The following is a 22,932-nucleotide window of genomic DNA, read 5'->3' on the forward strand; positions in this document are numbered from 1 at the left end:
TACTAACTATGTCATCTCTACTAACCATGTCCATCTCTACTAACTATGTCATCTCTACTAACTATGTCATCACTACTAACTATGTCATCTCTACTAACCATGTCCATCTCTACTAACTATGTCATCTCTACTAACCATGTCTTCTCTACTAACCATGTCATCTGTCCCTGGACAAACACAACTGATTCATCTAATTGAGGGCTTGATGATTAGTTGACATGTTGAATCAATATAAAAATGTGTTCTGTAGAGGGTCTTGGAGGACCAGGGTTGGGCATCAGCACTACCACGTCACAACACGGTAGATTAGAGGAGAGTAGATGAGATATGGGGAAGAGGGAGAGGAAGATGGGGAGGAAGGAGAGAGGGAGAGGAAGATGGGGAGGAAGGAGAGAGGGAGAGGAAGATGGGGAGGAAGGAGAGGGGGAGAGGAAGACGGGGAGGAAGGAGAGAGGGAGAGGAAGATGGGGAGGAAGGAGAGAGGGAGAGGAAGATGGGGAGGAAGGAGAGAGGGAGAGGAAGATGAAGAGGAAGGAGAGAGGGAGAGGAAGATGGGGAGGAAGGAGAGAGGGAGAGGAAGATGGGAGGAAGGAGAGAGGGAGAGGAAGATGGGGAGGAAGGAGAGAGGGAGAGGAAGATGGGGAAGAAGGAGAGAGATGGAGAGGAAGATGAAGAGGAAGGAGAGAGGGAGAGGAAGATGGGGAGGAAGGAGAGATGGAGAGGAAGATGGAAGGAGAGAGGGAGAGGAAGATGGGAGGAAGGAGAGAGGGAGAGGAAGATGGGAGGAAGGAGAGAGGGAGAGGAAGATGGGAGGAAGGAGAGAGGGAGAGGAAGATGGGAGGAAGGAGAGAGGGAGAGGAAGATGAGGAGGAAGGAGAGAGGGAGAGGAAGATGGGGAGTAAGGAGAGAGGGAGAGGAAAATGGGGATGAAGGAGAGTGGCAGAGGAAGATGGGAGGAAGGAGAGAGGGAGAGGAAGATGGGAGGAAGGAGAGAGGGAGAGGAAGATGGGAGGAAACACCCTCCAACACCTTTCATCATTATGTCTTCCATATCTAATGATACTGGGCTGGCACCCTTCTAGGGTGTTCTGTCAGCAATTCACCCTTCTAGGGTGTTCTGTCAGCAATTCACCCTTCTAGGGTGTTCTGTCAGCAATACCCCCTTCTAGGGTGTTCTGTCAGCAATAATCCCTTCTAGGGTGTTCTGTCAGCAATAGCCCCTTCTAGGGTGTTCTGTCAGCAATATTCCATTCTAGGGTGTTCTGTCAGCAATATTCCATTCTAGGGTGTTCTGTCAGCAATATTCCGTTCTAGGGTGTTTTGGGTCCAATTCCTCCTCTTTATTTGCTTTCCGTCCTTTAAAGTTCTCTGATATTTCAGTTGATTGAACAAGAGTCAATCCAAATCTCTCATTCCTGATATTTCTGTTGATTGAACAAGAGTCAATCCAAATCTCTCAAACCTGATATTTCTGTTGATTGAACAAGAGTCAATCCAAATCTCTCAAACCTGATATTTCAGTTGATTGAACAAGAGTCAATCCAAATCTCTCAATCCTGATATTTCTGTTGATTGAACAAGAGTCAATCCAAATCTCTCAAACCTGATATTTCAGCTGATTGAACAAAAGTCAATCCAAATCTCTCAATCCTGATATTTCTGTTGATTGAACAAGAGTTAATCCAAATCTCTCAAACCTGATATTTCAGTTGATTTTCAAGCATCAATCCAAATCTCTCAATCATGATATTTCTGTTGATTAAACAAGAGTCAAACCAAATCCCTCAAGCCTGATATTTCAGTTGATTGAACAAGAGTCAATCCAAATCTCTCAAACCTGATATTTCAGTTGATTGAACAAGAGTCAATCACAATATCTCAAACCTGACATTTCTGTTGATTGAACAAGAGTCAATCCAAATATTTCTGTTGATTGAACAAGAGTCAATCCAAATCTCTCAATCATTATATTTCTGTTGATTGAACAAGAGTCAATCCAAATCTCTCAAAACTGATATTTCAGTTGATTGAACAAGAGTCAAACCAAATCTCTCAATCATTATATTTCTGTTGATTGAACAAGAGTCAATCCAAATCTCTCAAACCCTGATATTTCTGTTGATTGAACAAGAGTTAATCCAAATCTATCGAACCTGATATTTCAGTTGATTGAACAAGAGTCAACCCAAATCTCTCAAACCTGATATTTCTGTTGATTTAACAAGAGTCAATCCAAATCTCTCAATCGTGATATTTCTGTTGATTAAACAAGAGTCAAACCAAATCTCTCAAGCCTGATATTTCAGTTGATTGAACAAGAGTCAAACCAAATCTATCGAACCTGATATTTCAGTTGATTGAACAAGAGTCAATCCAAATATCTCAAACCTGACATTTATGTTGATTGAACAAGAGTCAATCCAAATTTCTCAATCCTGATATTTCTGTTGATTGAACAAGAGTCAATACAAATCTCTCAAACCTGATATTTCAGTTGATTGAACAAGAGTCAATCCAAATATTTCTATTGATTGAACAAGAGTCAATCCAAATCTCTCAATCATGATATTTCTGTTGATTGAACAAGAGTCAATCCAAATATCTCAATCATGATATTTCTGTTGATTGAACAATAGTCAATCCAAATATCTCAATCATGATATTTCTGTTGATTGAACAAGAGTCAATCCAAATCTCCCAGTCCTGATATTTACCATAGCGTGCATAGTGAGTCTGTGTGTTGCAGTGATATTTACCATAGCGTGCATAGTGAGTCTGTGTGTGGCTCGACAGCTATTCTCTCCTACATCTTTGTTATTATTATTATTATTATTATTATTTATTTACGTTTTTGTCATTTAGCAGACACTGTTATCCAGAGCGACTTACAGGAGCAATTAGGGTTAAGTGCCTTGCTCAAGGGCACATCGGCATAATTTCCCACCTAGTCGGCTCGGGGATTCGAACCAACGCTCTTTCGGTTACAGCCCCAACGCTCTTACCCGCTAGGCTACCTGCCTGGAACATGTGCTTGTGGTGTGGTGTGGTGTGGTGTAGTATTGCGTGGCGTGGTGTGGTATGGTGTGGTGTGGTATGGTATGGTGTGGTGTGGTGTGGTGTGGTGTGGTGTGGTATGGTATGGTATGGTATGGTGTGGTATGGTATGGTGTGGTGTGGTATGGTGTGGTGTGGTGTGGTGTGGTGTGGTGTGGTATGGTATGGTATGGTATGGTATGGTGTGGTATGGTGTGGTGTGGTGTGGTATGGTGTGGTATGGTGTGGTGTGGTGTGGTGTGGTGTGGTATGGTATGGTATGGTATGGTGTGGTATGGTATGGTGTGGTGTGGTGTAGTATGGTATGGTGTGGTGTGGTGTGGTATTGTGTGGTATGATATGGTGTGGTATGATATGGTGTGGTATGATATGGTGTGGTATGATATGGTCTGGTATGATGTGGTGTGTATGTGCTTGTGGTGTGGTATGGAGTGGTGTGGTATGGTGTGGTGTGGTATGGTGTGGTATGATATGGTATGGTGTGGTGTGGTATGGTGTGGTATGATATGGTGTGGTGTGGTGTGGTATGGTGTGGTGTGGTGTGGTGTGGTGTGGTATGGTGTGGTATGATATGGTATGGTGTGGTGTGGTGTGGTATGGTGTGGTATGATATGGTGTGGTATGGTGTGGTGTGGTATGGAGTGGTGTGGTATGGTGTGGTGTGGAGTGGTGTGGGATGATATGGTGTGGTATGGTGTGGTGTGGTATGGTGTGGTGTGGTATGGTGTGGTGTGGTATGGAGTGGTGTGGTATGGTGTGGTGTGGAGTGGTGTGGGATGATATGGTGTGGTATGGTGTGGTGTGGTATGGTGTGGTGTGGTATGGTGTGGTGTGGTATGGAGTGGTGTGGTATGGTGTGGTGTGGAGTGGTGTGGGATGATATGGTGTGGTATGGTGTGGTATGATATGGTGTGGTATGGTGTGGTGTGTATGTGCTTGTGGTGTGGTATGGAGTGGTGTGGTATGGTGTGGCGTGTGTGTGTGTGTGTGTGTGTGTGTGTGTGTGTGTGTGTGTGTGTGTGTGTGTGTGTGTGTGTGTGTGTGTGTGTGTGTGTGTGTGTGCGTGTGCGTGTGCGTGTGCGTGTTTCGGAACATGTGTTTGGTATGATGTTGATTCTCAACAGCTGTTTTCCAGTCTCTTCAGATACACTGTAGTTCTTCCCTGGAGACAATCTGCCATAATTTAGACACATCTGCTAGCACAAATAGCCACATTATTTTATTTGTATTATTGATCACAACACTTGCTTAAAACAGTTTTACTAATTTTCTACAGGATGCGGTATGTGCGTGACAAGGAAACGTGGGTGTCTGTGGATGTGCGGATGTGTCAGTTTGAATGACAGGCAGGCCAGGCAGCCGACTGTTTGACTGTTTGCCAGAGTGTGGTATCTGTTAACTAAACCTCTCCTTTCTGCCTGTAACTATGTGTAATTCACCCATTTGCAAAGCTGTCACATTCATCATGAGTACTGTTTATTCAGATAATGCTTGAAGCCCACTCTCCCCCCCCCCCCCCCCCCCCCACACACACACACACCCTCCTGACCCTACACAACCACACCCCACACACACCTCTCTGACCTGTGTGTTGAATGGTCCCCACCCCCACACACACCTGCACCCCTGAATGATCTCTCAGGCTATCCCAGACCAGGCCAGGTAGTGTATAAACCAAGAATCCAAGGTTAGAGGTACCAGAGTATCATTGTACGTCTGTGGGGGGGTGAATCCATGTTAGATTGAAGGATAAAAGCAGCTGTCTGGCTGGTGTTAACACTTTCCTCTTTATGGCAAGGCCTTCCTGGTGTTAACCCTTTCCTCTTTATGGCAAGGCCTTCCTGGTGTTAACCCTTCCCTCTTTAGATGTGTCTACATCAAACACTAGAGCAGAGAGTAACAGCTGTTGGTGGATAGGGAACAGAGAGGAGCTGTCAGCGTGTGTCTTTGAGCTCTGCTGCTGTCTTTCTGGAGCTAACCGTCACCCATCCCGCCTACTCTACTCCTCTGGAGTGTGTGTGTGTGTGTGTGTGTGTGTGTGTGTGTGGGTATGTGCGTGTGTGTGTGTGTGTGTGTGTGTGTGTGTGTGTGTGTGTGTGTGTGTGTGTGTGTGTGTGTGTGTGTGTGTGTGTGTGTGTGTGGAGCTGTCACCCCGCCTACTCCTCTGCAGCGCTCCACTCCGCTGTCTAGCTAGGCTAAACCATTCCTGATGTGCTGCCATGGGCTAGGGAGGGAGGGAGGGAGGGAGGGAGGGAGGGAGGGAGGGAGGGAGGGAGGGAGGGGTGAGGGTGGTGTGTGGGGGACTGAGTAGTGTTATATAAACACCTTTTTCGATTTCCTTCTTCTACTTCCTGTAGTTATTTTATTTATTTCCTTCTTCTACTTCCTGTAGTTTCAGAACAAACCAGGGTTTCTTTACTTTTACTTTGTGTTTGCCTGTATACAGTAGATATATGATCAGTAGATGTATGATCAGTAGATGTATGATCAGTAGATATATGATCAGTAGATATATGATCAGTAGATGTATGATCAGTAGATATATGATCAGTAGATGTATGATCAGTAGATATATGATCAGTAGATATATGATCAGTAGATGTATGATCAGTAGATGTATGATCAGTAGATATATGATCAGTAGATATATGATCAGTAGATGTATGATCAGTAGATGTATGATCAGTAGATGTATGATCAGGAGATATATGATCAGTAGATGTATGATCAGTAGATATATGATCAGGAGATATATGATCAGTAGATGTATGATCAGTAGATATATGATCAGGAGATATATGATCAGTAGATATATGATCAGTAGATATATGATCAGTAGATGTATGATCAGTAGATATATGATCAGGAGATATATGATTAGTAGCTATATGATTTTGCAGGTGTGTCATTAGTGTGTGTGAATGTGCTTGTTTTGGTGTGTGTGTGTCTGTTATGTGGCTTCAGCCCAATCCCCTGAATCAGCACAATCAGCCTTTAGGGATACACACACTCACTCACACACACACACACACACACACACAGCCCAGCCGTGAGCGATGGAGAGCAGATGCTCTGTACTGCACTGAGCTCCCTCTACAAAGTCCCCACTCACTTCTCTCTCCCTCATTTTCTCTCTTTCTCTCTTTCTTTCTCTTGCTCTCTCTCTCTCTCTCTCTCTCTCTCTCTCTCTCTCTCTCTCTCTCTCTCTCTTTCTTTATTTCTCTCTCTCTCTCTTTCTTTATTCTCTCTCTCTCTCTCTCTCTCTCTCTCTCTCTCTCTCTCTCTCTCTTCTCTCTCTCTCTCTCTGTCTCTCTCTCTCTCTCTCTCTCTCTCTCTCTCTCTCTCTCTCTCTCTCTCTCTCTTTCTTTATTTCTCTCTCTCTCTCTCTCTTTCTTTATTTCTCTCTCTCTCTTTTTCTTTCTTTCTCTCTCTTTCTCTCTCTTTCCCTCTATCTCTCTCACTCTCTATATTTCTCCCTCCCTCCCTCCCTCCCTCCCTCCCTCCCTCCCTCCCGTGGGGCAGAGAGGGAGTGGGAAGGTGGAGAATGAGTTTGTGTTTGCTCTCAGCATATCCAGTGAGAGGACATTTAGAGGGAGAGTGCTAGCTCCACAGGTCATTGTTCTCTTAATGATACTTGTCTTTCACTACTATGTCAAGTGAGTCAGCCAGTACTAAAGAGACTCCATTTCCTCTATTTCTGCAAGTGTACGTGTGACCCTCAACTACGGCCTTTAGAGTGGCAGCTCCGCACTGTTTGTCCTACGCCAGGACCCATACTTCCAGAACAGCTGTCAGTGTAGGAGGAGATGCATCATGCACACCTGTGACTGAGTGTCCTGACTGGTCAGTGGTTCCACACCTGTGACTGAGTGTCCTGACTGGTCAGTGGTTCCACACCTGTGACTGAGTGTCTTGACTGGTGGGCTGAGACCACAACACACTCCCTATGATCAACCCCATGGGTTTCAGTGGGCTGAGACCACAACACACTCCCTATGATCAACCCCATGGGTTTCAGTGGGCTGAGACCACAACACACACCAAACTCTGCCACTGTGCCACAGATATTCATGGTCACCAGGCCTGCGAGGGCTGTGGCATCTTAACGTCAGCTCCAGATCCAATACCAAACCAGCTGCTCTCTGGATGCCTTTCTACAACTGTGTTGTGATGACACACACACACACACACACACACACACACACACACACACACACACACACACACACACACACACGGCCAAGTGGTGTGTCTGTAACTATACGTAGCTGTCTAGGACCAGGCTGGGCTGTGGTGTGTCTGTAACTATACCTAGCTGTCTAGGACCAGGCTGGGCTGTGGTGTGTCTGTAACTATACGTAGCTGTCTAGGACCAGGCTGTGGTGTGTCTGTAACTATACGTAGCTGTCTAGGACCAGGCTAGGCTGTGGTGTGTCTGTAACTATACGTAGCTGTCTAGGACCAGGCTGTGGTGTGTCTGTAACTATACGTAGCTGTCTAGGACCAGGCTGGGCTGTGGTGTGTCTGTAACTATACGTAGCTGTCTAGGACCAGGCTAGGCTGTGGTGTGTCTGTAACTATACGTAGCTGTCTAGGACCAGGCTGTGGTGTGTCTGTAACTATACGTAGCTGTCTAGGACCAGGCTGGGCTGTGGTGTGTCTGTAACTATACGTAGCTGTCTAGGACCAGGCTGGGCTGTGGTGTGTCTGTAACTATACGTAGCTGTCTAGGACCAGGCTGGGCTGTGGTGTGTCTGTAACTATACGTAGCTGTCTAGGACCAGGCTAGGCTGTGGTGTGTCTGTAACTATACGTAGCTGTCTAGGACCAGGCTGTGGTGTGTCTGTAACTATACATAGCTGTCTAGGACCAGGCTGTGGTGTGTCTGTAACTATACGTAGCTGTCTAGGACCAGGCTAGGCTGTGGTGTGTCTGTAACAATACGTAGCTGTCTAGGACCAGGCTGGGCTGTGGTGTGTCTGTAACTATACGTAGCTGTCTAGGACCAGGCTGGGCTGTGGTGTGTCTGTAACTATACGTAGCTGTCTAGGACCAGGCTGGGCTGTGGTGTGTCTGTAACTATACGTAGCTGTCTAGGACCAGGCTGGGCTGTGGTGTGTCTGTAACTATACGTAGCTGTCTAGGACCAGGCTGGGCTGTGGTGTGTCTGTAACTATACGTAGCTGTCTAGGACCAGGCTGGGCTGTGGTGTGTCTGTAACTATACGTAGCTGTCTAGGACCAGGCTGTGGTGTGTCTGTAACTATACGTAGCTGTCTATGACCAGGCTGGGCTGTGGTGTGTCTGTAACTATACGTAGCTGTCTAGGACCAGGCTGTGGTGTGTCTGTAACTATACGTAGCTGTCTAGGACCAGGCTGTGGTGTGTCTGTAACTATACGTAGCTGTCTAGGACCAGGCTAGGCTGTGGTGTGTCTGTAACTATACGTAGCTGTCTAGGACCAGGCTGTGGTGTGTCTGTAACTATACGTAGCTGTCTAGGACCAGGCTGGGCTGTGGTGTGTCTGTAACTATACGTAGCTGTCTAGGACCAGGCTAGGCTGTGGTGTGTCTGTAACTATACGTAGCTGTCTAAGACCAGGCTGTGGTGTGTCTGTAACTATACGTAGCTGTCTAGGACCAGGCTGGGCTGTGGTGTGTCTGTAACTATACGTAGCTGTCTAGGACCAGGCTAGGCTGTGGTGTGTCTGTAACTATACGTAGCTGTCTAGGACCAGGCTGTGGTGTGTCTGTAACTATACGTAGCTGTCTAGGACCAGGCTAGGCTGTGGTGTGTCTGTAACTATACGTAGCTGTCTATGACCAGGCTGTGCTGTGGTGTGTCTGTAACTATACGTAGCATTCTAGGACCAGGCTGTGGTGTGTCTGTAACTATACGTAGCTGTCTAGGACCAGGCTGGGCTGTGGTGTGTCTGTAACTATACGTAGCTGTCTAGGACCAGGCTGTGGTGTGTCTGTAACTATACGTAGCTGTCTAGGACCCGGCTGGGCTGTGGTGTGTCTGTAACTATACGTAGCTGTCTAGGACCAGGCTAGGCTGTGGTGTGTCTGTAACTATACGTAGCTGTCTAGGACCAGGCTGGGCTGTGGTGTGTCTGTAACTATACGTAGCTGTCTAGGACCAGGCTGGGCTGTGGTGTGTCTGTAACTATACGTAGCTGTCTAGGACCAGGCTGTGGTGTGTCTGTAACTATACGTAGCTGTCTAGGACCAGGCTGGGCTGTGGTGTGTCTGTAACTATACGTAGCTGTCTAGGACCAGGCTGGGCTGTGGTGTGTCTGTAACTATACGTAGCTGTCTAGGACCAGGCTGGGCTGTGGTGTGTCTGTAACTATACGTAGCTGTCTAGGACCAGGCTGGGCTGTGGTGTGTCTGTAACTATACGTAGCTGTCTAGGACCAGGCTGTGGTGTGTCTGTAACTATACGTAGCTGTCTAGGACCAGGCTAGGCTGTGGTGTGTCTGTAACTATACGTAGCTGTCTAGGACCAGGCTGGGCTGTGGTGTGTCTGTAACTATACGTAGCTGTCTAGGACCAGGCTGGGCTGTGGTGTGTCTGTAACTATACGTAGCTGTCTAGGACCAGGCTGGGCTGTGGTGTGTCTGTAACTATACGTAGCTGTCTAGGACTAGGCTAGGATGTGGTGTGTCTGTAACTATACGTAGCTGTCTAGGACCAGGCTAGGCTGTGGTGTGTCTGTAACTATACGTAGCTGTCTAGGACCAGGCTGGGCTGTGGTGTGTCTGTAACTATACGTAGCTGTCTAGGACCAGGCTAGGCTGTGGTGTGTCTGTAACTATACGTAGCTGTCTAGGACCAGGCTGGGCTGTGGTGTGTCTGTAACTATACGTAGCTGTCTAGGACCAGGCTGTGGTGTGTCTGTAACTATACGTAGCTGTCTAGGACCAGGCTGGGCTGTGGTGTGTCTGTAACTATACGTAGCTGTCTAGGACCAGGCTAGGCTGTGGTGTGTCTGTAACTATACGTAGCTGTCTAGGACCAGGCTGTGGTGTGTCTGTAACTATACGTAGCTGTCTAGGACCAGGCTGGGCTGTGGTGTGTCTGTAACTATACGTAGCTGTCTAGGACCAGGCTGGGCTGTGGTGTGTCTGTAACTATACTATGTACTCCTGAGTGGCGCAGTGGTCTAAGGCAATGCATCGCAGTGCTAACTGTGTCACTAGAGATCCTGGTTCGAATCCAGGCTCTGTCGCAGCCGGCCGCGACCAGGAGACTCATGGGCGGCGCACAATTGGCCCAGCGTCGTCCAGGGTAGGGGAGGGAATGGCCGGCAGGGATGTAGCTCAGTTGATAGAGCATGGCGTTTGCAACGCCAGGGTTGCGGGTTCGATTCCCACGGGGGGCCAGTATAAAAAAACATGTATTCACTAACTGTAAGTCGCTCTGGATAAGAGCGTCTGCTAAATGACTAAAATGTAAAATGTAAATGTAAATGTAAATGTATACGTAGCTGTCTAGGACCAGGCTGTGGTGTGTCTGTAACTATACGTAGCTGTCTAGGACCAGGCTGGGCTGTGGTGTGTCTGTAACTATACGTAGCTGTCTAGGACCAGGCTGGGTTGTGGTGTGTCTGTAACTATATGTAGCTGTCTAGGACCAGGCTGTGGTGTGTCTGTAACTATACGTAGCTGTCTAGGACCAGGCTAGGCTGTGGTGTGTCTGTAACTATACGTAGCTGTCTAGGACCAGGCTGGGCTGTGGTGTGTCTGTAACTATACGTAGCTGTCTAGGACCAGGCTGGACTGTGGTGTGTCTGTAACTATACGTAGCTGTCTAGGACCAGGCTGGGCTGTGGTGTGTCTGTAACTATACGTAGCTGTCTAGGACCAGGCTGGGCTGTGGTGTGTCTGTATCATAGAACACAACACTGTAGAACAGAACAGAAACACATATCATACTCCTTATGACATCAGAAAGTCCTGTGGTTTCCCCATGCTACTAGTAAGCCTAGCACTTGTTGCTGCCCACTCTCTACAGGTACCAAAGCAATATATTTTACAGTACTATTTTCCTTACTGTATAAACATATTTTCAGCATCCCTGCTGTAACTGTTACTGTAATGTTTTACAGTAAGGAAAATAGTACTCTGAAATATATTGCTTTGGTACCTGTAGAGAGCAAAATTACAAGATCTGTGAAAATCCTAGATCTGTGATCAGCGGCAATTCTTTTCGGGGGTTTGGGGGTTCAAACACACAACAGGACGGTTTGGGCAGGAGAGCATCCAGGAGAGAGAAGTCAGCGGAGCATCAGTTGTTCCTCATGGGGCTCCGTAACAATCCTCCTCATTTCTGATTTTTTTTAGTCATTTTAGCAGACGCTCTTTTTATCCAGAGCGAATTACAGTTAGTGAGTGCGTACATTTTTCATACTTATTGGTCAGCTCTTCTCACCCCTAGGACAAGCATAGAAAAATAAAGAATAGAATGAGAGACTGAGAGCACCAGGGCTGTTACTCTGTGGGTTAAAAGACAGGGGACAAGGGACATATCAAGCTGGTGTCCCGCGTATGTGTGCTTACCTCACTAGAGGTCTTCATTCAAACTCAGTGAGCTCTTGGAAGAATGAGGCCAAGGTTGGGATTGGGAATAACCAGCTGGCTTCCTCTGGGCCACCTTTGTCATGCACTCTGTCCCATCTTCTGGATTCATCATCTTGGGTTGATTCAAACCTACAGCATATATCCAATATAGTTTATGAAATCAATTGAGGCATTGATCAAATACAAATAAGACAGCTAGATACACTACAACCCCTAGATAACTAATACAACATTGCTTTAGCCTACACAATATCACAGATTATTTTTACCAGACTCACAACATTTTCCTTTCTAGCTGTGCCACCAAATGTTTGCAAACTACTGGTAAAGTGAACATGTTTAGCTAATACTGTAACATTATGGAACAACGTTTAAAAAAAAAATTAAACACATGGTTAGCGGGAGAGGCAATGTGGACAATCCTGGCCTACAAAACAATGATTTATGCCGCGCAGATGACAGCCAAGTGAACCGAATCGCACAGGGTTGTGACAGCTAAGGAGGACGCTGTGTCTCGGGGTTTTAGCCATTGATGCTCTTCCCCATTGAGTAGAATATATCACGGTGACATCTAGATGGCTACCAATATGAGTTATTTCTTGTGTAGGCTGCTATCCTACTTGAAAGACTGTATAATCCTGGGAGGGGGATAATTCGCCACGTTACTAGTTTCCACAGCCGACACTGTGTTGGGCTACAGCTGACCAGTGGCGCTGCGCCTTCGGTCGGCAGGCACCTGGATACAACATGGCGCACTGGTCATTCGCATCAGCTTTAGCGGCTCTCGAGTACGGCCCACCAACGCGGATTATGTGTAAAATGCAGCCCGTCAATCGGAAAAGATAGGGGTCATCTTTTGAACTGCTATTTTCTCTGTAGTAATGGTGGAAACGGTCACGAATCTGCTCTCAGTGTATTCTCTACGGTCACACGGGCTAGATATTTACGGGGCAATTTAGAGCAGACCTAAATATATTTAGTCAACTTCAGCTAGCTAGCAAGCAAACGTTAGCCAGCTATCTAGCTAGGTTACCTAAGGAAACATGTAGTAATTGAAAGTTGGCTAGCAATAAATATGCTTATAATCAAGGCACCTACCACAGCAGCTGCTGAAAATATTCTTCCACTTCACAGCCGCTTCAGAAAATATTTACTAAAATAGTTTTGAGTTTTATGTCTCATCCGACAGCATGATGTTGGCGCCTGAAACTGATACTTTGAATCTACAGAAGGCATAAGCTATTACTGTAAAGAAATACAGTATGTTAGAGTAATTTTTTTACAGGAGGCTTCCAATTACAGTTAATGACAGTATTTTTCAGCATTTTACCCATAATGCATTGCAATCTACAGCATTAATGCTGTAAAACTAATGTCAGTATTTTACTGTGCATTCTACAGTGTTTTACTGATTACAGACAAGTCTTACAGTGTAGAGACTTTACCCATCAAACAAATATGGCTGATCCAAGTAAGGCATCATGTGAAAGTGCTTTAAAGGCCCGGGACAAGCCCTATGGTGATTCTCCTACTGTAAATAGACAAGCCCTATGGTGATGCTTCTACTGTAAAGAGACAAGCCCTATGGTGATGCTCCTACTGTAAAGGGACAAGCCCTATGGTGATGTTCCTACTGTAAAGGGACAAGCCCTATGGTGATTCTCCTACTGTAAAGAGACAAGCCCTATGGTGATGCTCCTACTGTAAAGGGACAAGCCCTATGGTGATGCTCCTACTGTAAAGGGACAAGCCCTATGGTGATGCTCCTACTGTAAAGAGACAAGCCCTATGGTGATGCTCCTACTGTAAAGGGACAAGCCCTATGGTGATGCTCCTACTGTAAAGAGACAAGCCTTATGGTGATGCTCCTACTGTAAAGGGACAAGCCCTATGGTGATTCTCCTACTGTAAAGGGACAAGCCCTATGGTGATGCTCCTACTGTAAAGGGACAAGCCCTATGGTGATGCTCCTACTGTAAAGGGACAAGCCCTATGGTGATGCTCCTACTGTAAAGGGACAAGCCCTATGGTGATTATCCTACTGTAAAGGGACAAGCCCTATGGTGATGCTCCTACTGTAAAGGGACAAGCCCTATGGTGATGCTCCTACTGTAAAGAGACAAGCCCTATGGTGATTTTCCTACTGTAAAGAGACAAGCCCTATGGTGATTCTCCTACTGTAAAGGGACAAGCCCTATGGTGATGCTCCTACTGTAAAGGGACAAGCCCTATGGTGATGCTCCTACTGTAAAGAGACAAGCCCTATGGTGATTATCCTACTGTAAAGAGACAAGCCCTATGGTGATGCTCCTACTGTAAAGGGACAAGCCCTATGGTGATTCTCCTACTGTAAAGGGACAAGCCCTATGGTGATTCTCCTACTGTAAAGAGACAAGCCCTATGGTGATTCTCCTACTGTAAAGAGACAAGCCCTATGGTGATGCTCCTACTGTAAAGGGACAAGCCCTATGGTGATGCTCCTACTGTAAAGGGACAAGCCCTATGGTGATTATCCTACTGTAAAGAGACAAGCCCTATGGTGATTATCCTACTGTAAAGAGACAAGCCCTATGGTGATGCTCCTACTGTAAAGGGACAAGCCCTATGGTGATGCTCCTACTGTAAATGGACAAGCCCTATGGTGATGCTCCTACTGTAAAGAGACAAGCCCTATGGTGATGCTCCTACTGTAAAGGGACAAGCCCTATGGTGATGCTCCTACTGTAAAGGGACAAGCCCTATGGTGATGCCCCTACTGTAAAGGGACAAGCCCTATGGTGATTATCCTACTGTAAAGGGACAAGCCCTATGGTGATGCTCCTACTGTAAAGGGACAAGCCCTATGGTGATGCTTCTACTGTAAAGGGACAAGCCCTATGGTGATTCTCCTACTGTAAAGAGACAAGCCCTATGGTGATTCTCCTACTGTAAAGGGACAAGCCCTATGGTGATTCTCCTACTGTAAAGGGACAAGCCCTATGGTGATTCTCCTACTGTAAAGAGACAAGCCCTATGGTGATGCTCCTACTGTAAAGGGACAAGCCCTATGGTGATGCTTCTACTGTAAATGGACAAGCCCTATGGTGATGCTCCTACTGTAAAGAGACAAGCCATATTGGTATGCTTCTACTGTAAAGAGACAAGCCCTATTGGTATGCTCCTACTGTAAAGAGACAAGCCCTATGGTGATTCTCCTACTGTAAAGAGACAAGCCCTATTGGTATGCTCCTACTGTAAAGGGACAAGCCCTATGGTGATGCTCCTACTGTAAAGGGACAAGCCCTATGGTGATGCTCCTACTGTAAATGGACAAGCCCTATGGTGATGCTCCTACTGTAAAGGGACAAGCCCTATGGTGATGCTCCTACTGTAAAGAGACAAGCCCTATGGTGATGCTCCTACTGTAAAGGGACAAGCCCTATGGTGATGCTCCTACTGTAAAGAGACAAGCCCTATGGTGATTATCCTACTGTAAAGGGACAAGCCCTATGGTGATTCTCCTACTGTAAAGAGACAAGCCCTATGGTGATGCTCCTACTGTAAAGGGACAAGCCCTATGGTGATGCTCCTACTGTAAAGGGACAAGCCCTATGGTGATTCTCCTACTGTAAAGGGACAAGCCCTATGGTGATGCTCCTACTGTAAAGGGACAAGCCCTATGGTGATGCTCCTACTGTAAAGGGACAAGCCCTATGGTGATGCTCCTACTGTAAAGGGACAAGCCCTATGGTGATGCTCCTACTGTAAAGGGGCAAGCCCTATGGTGATGCTTCTACTGTAAAGGGACAAGCCCTATGGTGATGCTCCTACTGTAAAGGGACAAGCCCTATGGTGATTCTCCTACTGTAAAGGGACAAGCCCTATGGTGATGCTCCTACTGTAAAGAGACAAGCCCTATGGTGATGCTCCTACTGTAAAGGGACAAGCCCTATGGTGATGCTCCTACTGTAAAGGGACAAGCCCTATGGTGATTCTCCTACTGTAAAGAGACAAGCCCTATGGTGATGCTCCTACTGTAAAGGGACAAGCCCTATGGTGATGCTCCTACTGTAAAGGGACAAGCCCTATGGTGATTCTCCTACTGTACTGCCAAAGTAGGGCTTATTCTCCATTGGGGAGCTCCACTTTGTCTCTGCTCTTGTCTTCCATCCAGTAATAATGCTGTCATGTTCATCCAGATTATAGTACTGCTATCAGGGAAAAAAAAGACCTTTGTTTATTTGGCTTTGACTTCAAACTATTTACCCCTTGTTCTGTTTGGTTGCATTATTTTCTTCAGTTGGAAAACCACATTATTTATTTGGACGTGCTTCAATACTTTTACGCCTTTTTCTGTCTTTTGTGTGGTGCCATTTTTCCAAATTATTTCTCAATGACCTCCTCTCCTTTTGATAATCGTCATTTGGTGCTCAAGCAGGCATGATCAAGGATGAGTCCCAAATTGCACCACCCTATTCCCTACGTAGTGCACTGGGCCCTGGTCAAAAGTAGTGCACTAAATAGGGAATAGGGTGCCATTTGGGATGCATACATAGTCTACCCCTGTGTTATAAATGCCAAGGCAAGGTGCCTTAATCCTTCATGGGACAGTTCCTCTCTTCCATCTCTGTTCCCGCTCTCTCTCTCTCTTCTCTCCTCTCTCTCTCTTCCCTCTCTCTCTTCTCTTCTCTCTGTCTCTCTTCCCTCTCTCTCTCTTCTCTTCTCTCTCTCTCTTCCCTCTCTCTCTTCTCTTCTCTCTCTCTTCCCTCTCTACCTCTTCCCTCTCTATCTCTCTATCTCTCTCTCTCCTCTCTTCTCTCTCTCTCTCTTCCCTCTCTCTCTCTTCTCTTCTCTCTCTATCTCTTCCCTCTCTCTCTCTTCCCTCTCTCTCTTCTCTTCTCTCTCTCTTCCCTCTCTACCTCTTCCATCTCTCTATCTCTCTCTCTCTTCTCTTCTCTCTCTTTCTTCCCTCTCTCTCTCTTCCCTCTCTCTCTCTTCTCTTCTCTCTCTCTCTCTTCCCTCTTCTCTCTCTCTTCCCTATTTCTCTCTTCCCTCTCTCTCTTCTCTTCTCTCTCTCTTCACTCTATCTCTTCCCTCTCTATCTCTTCTCTCTCTCTTCTCTTCTCTCTCTGTTCTCTTCTCTCTCTCTCTTCCCTCTCTCTCTCTTCCCTCTCTCTCTTCCCTCTCTCTCTCTTCCATCTCTCTCTCTTCCCTCTCTCTCTCTTCCATCTCTCTCTCTTCCCTCTCTCTCTTCCCCCTCTCTCTCTTCCATCTCTCTCTCTCTCTCTCTCTCTCTCTTCCCTCTCTCTCTCTTCCCTCTCTCTCTTCTCTTCTCTCTCTCTTCTCTCTCTCTTCCCTCTCTCTCTTCCCTCTCTCTCTCTTCCCCCTCTCTCTCTTCCCTCTCTCTCTCTTCCCTCTCTCTCTCTTCCCTCTCTCTCTCTTCTCTCTCCTCTCCCTCCTCCATTCAGGTGCTAGTCATTTATCTTAGTTAATATCAGGCGCTGGATGCCAGCTGGGTACAACAGCGCGTCATCTCTGAGATGAGGAGAGGAGAGTGATGGTGGGGTGATGGTGGAGGGGGTGGTGGTGATGGTGTGGGGGGATGGTGGGGTGATGGTGGGTGATGGTTGGGTGGGGGGAGTTGACTTACTTTATGTAAGACAAGAGTCCTTTTGTTTTAGCAGTCTGAAGGCCCCCGTCTTAGTTTCCCAGGTGTACTCCCAAATGGCACCCTGTTCCCTATATAGTGCACTAACTTTTGACCAGGGCCCATATGGGCCCTAGTTCACTATATAGGGAATAGGGTTCCATTCGGGTGGTAGCCAGAGTTAACGGGGACCCAGGAGTAGGCCTGTAATTGGCCTATTTAGCCTGTTTAGCATGTGAATTGAGATCTAGTGAAGCATGTCTGAGTCTGTTGTGAGAACCCCAGTGACTGGAATTCCGATCAGGGCAAACACTTTCTCTACTTGATCAACTACACTAATTAGTTCAGTCGCTGGGAAGTTTGAACAAGTTCATCCGTAAAGTTGGTGAAATCTTTTCTTGTGCTCGTACAAACTCCTGTGTACACTAGTACACTTGTCTCCTCTCATCGCCCAGCAGGAAAATTCCAGTCCATCTTCTGCTCGTTCCTTCTTGTTTCTTTCATAATAATTTAACGAACCTACACGCACTTGTTGTTGGTGAATCATTTAACTTGATTAGGAGAACAATGTTAGTCGGTGCAGAGTTTAATCAAGAGATATGATGGCTTCTCGGGGTAAGTGGACTACGTTCACGGGGAGTTGAGATAAGACACTAGTTACTCAGTATCAGACGGAGCTGTCAGTTCAGGGGTCATCTGGGGCTTTTTAGTGGACTACGTCCTGATATGGATACTACCTTGTTGTTTTCGTTATCAAGGTAATTTATAAATGTATATCTGTTGCGGTAGGTTATTAAATATGTAGATTGAAATTAAAAACTTTAATTACATTTGTTGTTCATTTTGTTTCTTAGGGTTGGGATTCAAGTTTAGAAGTAAAACGTAAAGGTCTGCATGTGCTGAAACTGAAAAACCTTGACAATGTATTTTATTTATTCCAACCTTGTGATTATTTTAATTATCTTCAAATAGTTTGTCTTGTGTATAATTACTTTATTTTTCAGGGTCCTATTATTCCAAAACCTGTCATTTACGTTTAATAATCCTTCATTTAAGTGCATCTTTAAAACGACCACAAATGGAAACGTGCTGCTGCCGATTCAGGCCAAATGTTACTTCATGTTTCTACATTTTACTGTAAATGTGTGAGGATTGTAATTTTCTGAGCCGCTCATTTCACGCACCTCGACCTGACGTCACACTGGAGTACACTGTGACGGGTACATTACGTTTAGCGACTGGTGTGTTCCTATCCTGTGTTTTTTTGTCTGTTAACGTGTCTCTGTCCTGTCCTGTGTGTTACAGCCGAGTCTCCTGGCAGGAGAGATGGGCATGGGCAGTCCTGGGGCGGTGTCGCCCACCAAGCCTGGATCCCAGTATTACCAGCACTACAACAACAACAACCCTCGCCGGAGGCCACTGCACAGCGACAACATGGGTGAGCTCAGCTCCCGACCCTCACACCACTCCACCAGGCTCTTAATCTCGCTGTTCTTCTCTTCTCTTCCTCCTCCTCTTCCTCCTCCTTCTCCTCCACCACCTCTTCCTCCTCCTCTTCTTCTTCCTCATCCTCCTCCACCACCTCTTCCCCCTCCTCTTCTTCTTCCTCCTCCTCCACCACCTCTTCTTCCTCTTCCTCCTCCTCCTCCACCACCTCTTCCACCACCTCTTCCTCCTCCTCCACCACCTCTCCCTCCTACCCCTCTCCCTGTGGTCTCTCTCTCCCTCCCCTCTCCCTGTGGTCTCTCTGGACGTGCGTTCGAGAGGGCAGTTGAACAGCCTAAGAGACATTTGCTTCTGTATGTGTCATGTCACCATCACTCTATACACAGAAGAACGCTACCTGTTGGGTCATAATGTGATATGTAGCACAATAACACTTTTTACACATTCAGTTTCACAAAGTGACTTCACCAAAGTATAGTTAACTTATAATTAATGTAATATCAGAACTGATTCTATTTTAATATCAAAGCTGTTTAAAAAATAAATAAATATATTGGTCATGAACTATCACACAAATTGTGTGTTCAACATACATAGCTTTTTAATTAATATGATCCATTCTACGTATCCAAAGTCAGTCAGACTTCTTGGAAAGCCAAACGCTTCCGTGTGACGTTGTTTGGGTGGAAAACCTGAAAGAGGAAATTATAAATAAAGTAGACAGATATCAGGCCTTGAGAGGTGTCAGCCTTGAGAGGTGTCAGCCTTGAGAGGTGTCAGCCTTGAGAGGTGTCATCCTTGAGAGGTGTCAGCCTTGAGAGGTGTCATCCTTGAGAGGTGTCAGCCTTGAGGGGTGTCAGCTTTGAGAGGTGTCAGCCTTGAGGGGTGTCAGCCTTGAGAGGTGTCAGCCTTGAGAGGTGTCAGCCTTGAGAGGTGTCAGCCTTGAGAGGTGTCATCCTTGAGAGGTGTCAGCCTTGAGAGGTGTCAGCCTTGAGAGGTGTCATCCTTGAGAGGTGTCAGCCTTGAGAGGTGTCAGCCTTGAGAGGTGTCAGCCTTGAGAGGTGTCATCCTTGAGAGGTGTCAGCCTTGAGAGGTGTCAGCCTTGAGAGGTGTCAGCCTTGAGAGGTGTCAGGCCTTGAGAGGTGTCAGCCTTGAGAGGTGTCAGCCTTGAGAGGTGTCAGCCTTGAGAGGTGTCAGGCCTTGAGAGGTGTCAGCCTTGAGAGGTGTCAGCCTTGAGAGGTGTCAGCCTTGAGAGGTGTCAGGCCTTGAGAGGTGTCAGCCTTGAGAGGTGTCATCCTTGAGAGGTGTCAGCCCCCAATTAGAACTGTTATGGTGACCGTGTTACCGCCACACCGCCAGTCACGAGTCATGACCGCGGTCAAATTCCACGTGACGGTTGAGTAACAGTAACTAGGCTTCTCCAAAACTGTGCTCCGATGCTGCTGATGGTCATTAGTAGCCTACCAAACTTGCTAACGGCCAGTCGCTAACTGCCTGGTGCTCGGCGCTCTATTGTCCCTCTAATCACTCTGACGTCATTGCAAATGCGATCGAAAAAAATCGAATCAAACAGTTAATGAGAGCCCTGGCATTCAGAGTTTGAGCGGAATAGGATCACCCGTTGCTCAGTAAGAGTTAGCTATTCATAGCTGGTTGATGCATGGAATTAAATAACTATTCCTATATATGCCCGTGTTGCACTACATTTCTATAGGCTATGCTATGTAAAAACAGCTTTCTATTGGCTAGGCCTTGATATATTTATTTCTCAACTTTCTTTAATGTTAAGCACGTTGCTTCGCTTTACAACCGGAGTAGCCTACCTGGGCGTCATGAAAATGAACCCGCGCGAAAAAAGCGTCCTCCATTCGCTATTCTGGTGCATTACAGATTGTCTTTTTTCAGCCCCCTGCTCCTGTTCTGACAGCTGCATGATAATGGTCCATTCTAAATCAAAAACTAATTTCACACATATATCATTTTAGTGTATGTAAAGACAAGATTAAATTGAGAATAGTCTGCTGGGTCGCATGCATCAGCCCACAGGCCTATATGGACGAGCCTGTCACACTTCATATGCAATGTAGGCTATGGGATGGTAGCTAGCTAAGTGCACCGACGCAATGCTACACAACACTACTGCCTCCAAGCGAGCTAACCACTGTAGCTAGTATTGACATTATAATTACGTCACAATGGATTAGCTAGTTTCCATTAAACAGCTGCCTGTGTTAGCTGCTGAGGTAGTGCAGTGTCCTTAGCTAGCTAGCTAGATGTGTTGTGCTAGCTAACATATATGCTTACGTTGGCTAGCTAGCTAAATATTGGGCTATGGGCTGGCACTGGCAGTGTGTTGTTTCTTCATCATCTTGCTAGGTAGTTATCTAGCTGTGGCCATCTGGCTGGTATTAACAAGGGCTTTCTACAAAATAGCAACATTAGTGCAGATAGCTTGCAATCTAGACCATAAGCAATATGCATAGATACAGTGCCTTGCAAAAGTATTCATCCCCCTTGGCGATTGTCTTATTTTGTTGCATTACAACCTGTAATTTAAATTTATTTTTTATTTGGATTTCATGTAATGGACATACACAAAATAGTCCAAATTGGTGAAGTGAAATGAAAAAAAATAACTTGTTTAAAAAAATTCAAAAAAATCAATAACGGAAAAGAAAAGTGGTGCAATCTGAAAATAGTTTGATGGTGAGAATATTATCAAGTGCTAGTCAAATTGTGAATGAGAGATTGATGAAGTGTGTGCAGCCTGCGCAAGAGACAGAGCAGAGTGCCTTTCATTAGACTTTATTCAAATCAAATTAGTCGCATCATGCAGCCTTAGAATGTATTAGAAATCAAAACAAATAGCCGAAGGTTTGTGTCATCACTAAAGTTGCATAAATAACTCTAAATTAAGCAAATTATCACTTTGTTAACCGCCGAACAAAGAATAGCCACGTGTGTGTGCACTCCATCAGAAAACGTTTGGGGAAAATATCCTTTCTATTTTATTCAGCAATGTTCAATTGTATTCTTCTTACTATAAAATAATATAAAATAATGCCATGGGAATTATCAGCAAATCTTGTCTGCTAATGTAGCCCACAGCCATATGGCATAGCCAGATCAGGGCCTATCATGAGGACGACTCAGAAAATATGCTATTCTGTTCTTCTGAAATAGGCTACATTTTCTTTATATCATAATGTTTCTTTAGACCTGCCTAAAATAAATGATGGATTTATTGTGACGGTTTAGGCTATATTAAATTAAGTTATTATACTTTTTTTAATGCAGCTGTTTTCAAAGGTCCACATCAGTGGCTTGTAGGCTATGCGTGGAAGCCAGGAGATGCTAAATGTGTTTATGTTAATTAACGGTCAATTACCGTGAGACCGGCAGTTATTTGCATGACAGTTACCGGCTGACAAAATGTCCTACCCCCAATATAAAGTGAATTATTTTGTGTTTTGTGATAGCTATATTTGTAGTTTTACTTGGTTGTATGTTGTCGTGTTAAGGCTTCCTTATTTAGCCATGCTCAAAAAGCTATTTGTGAAGCGGCTTGATCAGTCATTGAGTTTGTTCAGTCTTGATCGTGTGACTTAAAAAATAAAATAATGAGGTTATCAATAAAAATGTGACACTGAACTGTGTTTAATTCTTGTGTTTTCAGAGGTCCATACAAAGAAAGTTCGGAAAGTTCCCCCCGGTTTGCCTTCCTCAGTAAGTCATATTTTATTTGATTTTAATGCTGTGTTGAACTGTGGCTTGAAATAATTGTACACACACACACATTTTTATTCCTATAAGTATCTCTATTTTTAGTATAGTGGGGTCCGAAATTATTGACACCCTTGATGAAGATCAGTAATAATGACTGAATAAAATGAATCATTCAAATACTGAGCTATATTGTATGGGGGGGAAAATGATATTATTTTATACTAATACAATTGCTCAGAGAAAGAGATTTTATTTAACAAGTAACCATTTCTTTTTTTCGAAAAGGTAGGGGTACAATTTTTTGACACCCCTAAAGGTTCTTATAAATAAAGTAGTCAAAGGTTTAGTATTTGGTCCCATATTCCAATGACTACATCAAGCTTGTGACTCTACAAACTTGTTGGATGCATTTGCTGTTAGTTTTGGTTGTGTTTCAGATTATTTTGTGTCCAATAGAAATGAATTGTAAATAATGTATTGTGTCATTTTGGAGTCAC

The 22,932-nt window shown here is 45.3% G+C and overlaps 1 long non-coding RNA gene across 1 annotated transcript in view; it reads left to right on the forward strand.

The window, feature by feature from the left end:
• Positions 1-22,474, forward strand: part of LOC311116374 — a 34,038-nt gene extending 11,564 nt beyond the window's left edge. Inside the window, exons 2-3 of the long non-coding RNA XR_014611406.1 lie at positions 18,569-18,701; positions 22,386-22,474. This is a non-coding gene — a long non-coding RNA (uncharacterized lncRNA). The remainder of the gene's footprint in view (positions 1-18,568; positions 18,702-22,385) is intronic.
• The last annotated feature ends 458 nt before the right edge of the window (positions 22,475-22,932 follow it).

The sequence above is a fragment of the Coregonus lavaretus genome (genome assembly GCF_964263955.1).
Source record: "Coregonus lavaretus genome assembly, contig: HAP1_SCAFFOLD_3091, whole genome shotgun sequence".
In the NCBI taxonomy this organism is placed as follows: domain Eukaryota; kingdom Metazoa; phylum Chordata; class Actinopteri; order Salmoniformes; family Salmonidae; genus Coregonus; species Coregonus lavaretus.